Here is a 6,000-nt window from a genome sequence, read left to right as displayed (position 1 = left end):
AAAAGAAATTCATGATTTAGATTCTAACACTATAATTACTAATGAACAGTTGATTTCCAATGAATTCAACAAATATTTTTCATCGATTGGGCAAATTATGGCTTCTAAACATACACCGAACAGCACTGACTCAATAAATAAATACAACACTTTAAATATCAGTAACTGTACAATATTTTTAGAACCTACAGATGAGATGGAAATAACTAGTTTGATCAAATCTTTTTCAAATAATACGAGCGCTGGACATGATAATATAAGTGTTTATTTGTTAAAAGCCATAGTTGATGTTATCAGTCCAGTTTTAAGTAATATTTTCAATCTTTGTATACAAAGTGGAATATACCCCACTAATTTAAAAATAGCTAAAGTAACCCCCGTTTACAAATCAGGCAATCCATCACTCTGCAATAATTATAGACCAATCTCAGTTCTCTCTACGATCAACAAAATTTTTGAAAAAATACTTTCTAAACGGCTGATTTCCTTTTTAAACAACAATTTTTTCTTTTATCCAATGCAATACGGTTTCAGAGAGAAATCTTCAACAACCAACGCTGTGATTGAACTCACTAACAGCATTCAATTAAGCCTCGACAAAAAAGAAAATGTTCTTGGGTTATTCCTAGACTTATCCAAAGCGTTTGATACTGTGAACCGAGATATTCTTTTGGAAAAACTTTTGTCTGCTGGAGTTCGCGGTATTGCCTTAGATCTATTTAAAAGTTATTTGACAAACCGATCGCAGTACGTCAGCTTGAACGCCCATCGTAGCTCAACACTTTCTATTGATATTGGTGTTCCACAAGGATCTGTTTTAGGACCACTATTTTTTATTATCTACCTGAACGATATGGCTCTCTTACCTTTGAAAGGAGAATTAAGACTCTTTGCAGACGACTCATCGACTTTTTACCACAGCGATAGTCATATTACTAACGATTATAATATATGTAGCGACCTGACTCTGCTAAGTGATTACTTCCGTATTAATAAACTGACACTAAATCTTGATAAATCCAACATATTAAATTTCAAATCTAGTTATCGTTCTTTGTCGAATCCTTTACTAATAACCAAATCCACATTTCCAAGTGTTAAAGTTGTCAAAGAATGTAAATACCTTGGAATTATTCTCGATGAATATTTAAATTGGAACCAACATATTAGTCATTTATTATCAAAATTAAATAAAATTACGGGCATTGTATGTAAAATAAGAAGAAGAGTACCAACTAATGTATTAATAACAATTTATCATTCTTTTTTTCATTCATTACTGACATACTTGGTGTCAACCTGGGGCAACGCATGCAATAGTCAGATCAACAAAGTCCAAATCACACAAAATAGAATCCTACGCCTTATATACAATCTTCCTATCCGCAGCCACACTGTTGATCTTTACAATAGTAACAATAATATAATTCCAGTTAGAGGTTTATACTTAATTCAAATTTGTAGCTTCATTTTTCAAAGTCTAACTCAAAGTACTCACTGTAATATAACTTTCAATCGCACAAACCATCAATACCTCACACGCAATAGAAACTTACTCGGTCGGCCTACTATCGTATCAACAATTGGAGAACGTACTCTTTCATTTCGTGGTGTTAAGTTTTTCAATTATTTTGAGGAGAAATGTGGACCCTTTAATAATAATGTTCAGTTAAAAAAGCAAATAAAGATATTGTTATTAGAAACTCATTTATTATCAACACTACTTAATTCTTATGATATTTTAACCTTATAGTTTTGCTTAGTCTAAAATTCTAATATCAAAAAGAACGTTTGTTAAATATTATTTTAAAATTTGTTTTGTTTGTGTACATATTTTGTTTTATAATTATTTAAATCTGGAATCATTATAAAAATACATTTTAGTTTAAAATAGATTTTTTAGGGCTTAGCTAGCATAGGATATACTCCTAAAACGGTGTAACCAGTGGAGTATAAAATCAAAAATATAAATGTTATGTACATAAAACTGAATAAAGAAACTAAACTAAACAAACTAAACTAAACTAAACTATTCACGCAACATCCTATTCGATAGTGTTGTTATTGTTTTCGTGCAATGGTTGCGACCCGCTATAAAACATTCGGAACCAGCACCCATAAAACCGGCCCGATACTGCGTCGAAGGCAAGCCTACCTTCAGGCGTTTAACACTAGTTCGAGCGTTCGCACTCTTCCGCCAGTCTTTAAATTATAAAGATCGACTGGCAGATAAAACCACATCGCCTCCAGAACTTATTTGAAGCTCTTATCGAGCAAAACGAGACGCTTAACCTTCGTTCTTCACGTCTTCGTTACCGCAAAGGGTAAATAGCTGTACTACTCATTCATTGAGTGGGTTTGCACATAGCATCGTAATAGTGGTACCACTGACCATACTGACTGGACACTCGATTTCATTTTTTGGATAATTTTTCCAATATTTCGCAATATCGATTCCAGAGTGCGCATCGATCGATTTGAAGAAATGCTATCCCAGTTAGAAAGTGCCACCCAACTTTCTAAAAAAAAAAAATAAGCAATTCAAACGATAAAATCGGACTAAACATGTGCATATTTCCTACAGGGCATTTGTATCGGAAAATGGTGGGTTCGCCACCTGGCGTCGGTATTGCGAACCTTCTGAAGTTGACGAAAAAAATAGCCAGAAAATGATCGAATTTTTGTTCTAAGTGTCCTGTCAGTATGATCAGTGGTGGTACCTTAGCCTCTTGCTATTACGATTTGCGGCACCTAGGTCAAAAGGCATATTTAATTAAAGTGAATTTAGACACATTGATGGTCTCTTAAGAACAATTCGGTATCTCGTTGGCCCGATGGCCAATTCAGAAGACCCGGGGGGGCCTCCGAAGCCACCTCTTCCGGTAGTTAAATTCAACCGAAATTTACCTGATTGGTTCGGTCCCCAAAACGATTTTATTATTTTACAACTGAGCCCAGTTGAAGGCAGCAACCTCCCAAAGAATCCGTTTACCGTCAGCAAATCTTTACAACTTGATGGTGGTGATATTGAATTTGCTAAGACTGAAGCTAGAGGCACAAAATATGTAATGAAAGTACGAGGCAGGATATTAGCTGAAAAACTAATGAAGTTAGAGAAACTCATTGATGGTACACCAATACTGATAACCCCTCACCCACAATTGAACTTCGTGCGCTGCGTTGTATCCTGTCAAGATGCTATCGAATTTGAGGAGGATGAACTGTTAGAGGAACTGAAGAAGGAAAACGTAACCAACGTTCGACGAATCTCCAGAAAAATCAACAACCAGTTAGTCAAAACCGCGACTCTAGTTTTGACAGTTGCTGGGACTGAAAAACCAGATTATATCAAATTTGGACTACTTCGCATACCAACGAGGCCCTACTACCCTTCTCCAATGCTCTGTTATAAATGCCTTATGTACGGTCATACCAAAGCCAGATGCAGCGCTGAAAAGAAAGTTTGCAAAAACTGTTCGCAGGAACACGACGGAGAATGCGGAAACTCTTCGTACTGCAGGCACTGCACGAAAGGGAAGAAAACATTTGCAGAATGACAGTCGAGCTGAAAATCAGCTTTCCAGAAGCGCAGCGAATCTACGAATCTAGACAAAAGCAACCTACATACGCAGAAATTAGTTCAACCCAACAACTTTCCCAAAAAGAAACCATCGAGAAGGACCTGCTGATCCAGAAACTGCAGAATGAGATCTCTGAGCTCAAGGCCACTTGTAGAACACTCCAGAACAATTTCCAAAAGGCAAAATCGTGGATCCAAAGATCTCAGAGCCAAGAAAGAAATCAAAGCCAGGATCGAAACTACAACAAGCCATCCGACACCATCAAAATAGCCGTCCACCCTCCAAAATCAACAGAAATGAATCCACCTACACCTTCGAATAAGCACTTAAAACCTACCGATCGTCAAAGTAGATCCTTGGCACCATTCCAAATACAAGTCAACCGATCCATAACACCTACAAAAAGGATGCAAAGTGAATCACCCATACGTACTTACCCCCCAGAGAAATACGCAAAAACATACATCGACGCAGAACACGATGGCCCAACGGATATCGGACTAGAAACGGAAATTTATACCACGGATTCCAGCCAGGACATGTCCTCACAACACTAAACTTATCGTTATGACCAATCCCCAAAATAACACAACACCGAACCCAACAAACAAATGCCGTCAACAAACCATCATCGAAACCAACGGACTACGAACAGAAATCAACAACACCCTAAGATGGAAACGCTTGTACTTCAGTGGAACGTGTGCGGTGCACGCCCCCGCAAAGCCGAGCTGCAAAATCTAGTAAGTCGCTACGACCCGATTGCGAAAATCGTTGGGAACCAGAGACCTATTTCTTTAACAAGCTGCTTAGGAAAAACAATGGAAGGCATGGTCAACCGTAGATTAGTTCAGTGGATAGAAAGTCGCAAATTATGGAGCTCACAGCAATACGCATCCCGGAAGGGCAGAGGCGTAGATCAATACCTAGCAGAACTTGAGGCAGCGCTGGAAGACCCATTGAAGAAAAAACAACACTCAGAACTAGCCCTACTTGACCTCAGCAAAGCTTACGATACAGCCCAAAAAGCGCCGATTCTCGAAACGCTTGTAAAGTGGGGGATCAATGGCAAACCTTACAAATTTCTACAAGACTTTCTCACAAACAGGTCCTTCAAAGTCCTTGTAGGTGGAACCTTTTCCGACGAGAAACGGCAACAAAACGGCGTTCCCCAAGGATCGATGCTGGCTATAACCCTCTTTCTTGTAGCCATGGAATCAATTTTCGAAAAGATCTCCCGTGGTATTCAAGTGTACGTGTATGCTGATGATATTTTGTTGATGGTGTCGGGAACCCAAGTCAAAAGCATAAGAAAAAAAAATGCAAAAGGCAGTCTCAGCTGTTGTTGATTGTGCCGACCAAGTCCGATTCACGATATCCTATGAAAAGTAACGAACATAAAACGATACCTGAAGTTCGTATCCACAACAACAGTGTTCCTCAAGTCAAAAAAGCACGAATCCTAGGTGTGACGTTTACAAAAACTCTTAACTTTTCCCCCCATATCTTCGAACTCAAAGCAGCCCTCGAAACAAGAATAAATCTGCTCCGAGCCATAGGTGGTCACCCATACGGTGGTAATCGAAAATGCCTGTTAACCTTTTGTAAAAGTATTGTCGTTTCCAAAATGCACTATGCAATAAACAGAATAGTCAGAAAAGGCTTAAATTCTGTTAACCCACTTAAGCCATGTTACAACGCAGGCGTGCGTATATCTTCGGGGGCAATGCGTTGCAGCTCAGTACTTTCCATCCATGCTGAAATGCTGTGCTGTGTGCTGAGATAATAAATATAAGTCTGTGTAATAAATGCGTTTTGATATTTGATGAATACACTTCTTCTATAGTTTGTTGAAAGTAAACGAAAAAAATAAATGTTGGCCTTTTTTGTACATAATGTGTGCAACTTTCATGTACTCTCTGGAGCCACCATAAAGTTATTTTTTTGCTTAAAATTTTTGATTCTAAATTTACCATAAACTTTTCAGAATTTTAACTGAGTTTCAAAATTTACGGTGTTTATTGCCACATCACATGTAACAAAGTATGAAAATTTCTAACAAACCCTCAACCCCCTTTTGAAAAATTGATACCAGAACCCGCCACGCGACCCATGTCTTCGGAGACAGTTCGAAAAGCTGACGTTTCGAACATACGAAAAAACCGAACCAGTACCGGATGCGCGCGCACCTCGCAAACAACACGCGTCGCACCTGGCTCCGGAAAAGTCGGAAAAACTGACGCGAGAGCAGGTTGCGATCTCTTGGCTCCAAAACCACCCACCGAGGGGCGCTCGCTCGAAATTTGCGAAAAGCAGAAACAACCAAAATATACACACACGGGTGAAAAATAATCACGCAACCATAACAGCCAGACATCGGCCGTTTTGTTGGATTTTGGCTGTGCTCCTTAGGTTTTCC

This window comes from Uranotaenia lowii, chromosome 3 (assembly GCF_029784155.1).
Source record: "Uranotaenia lowii strain MFRU-FL chromosome 3, ASM2978415v1, whole genome shotgun sequence".
Lineage (NCBI taxonomy): Eukaryota > Metazoa > Arthropoda > Insecta > Diptera > Culicidae > Uranotaenia > Uranotaenia lowii.
This window is presented reverse-complemented; position numbering follows the sequence as displayed.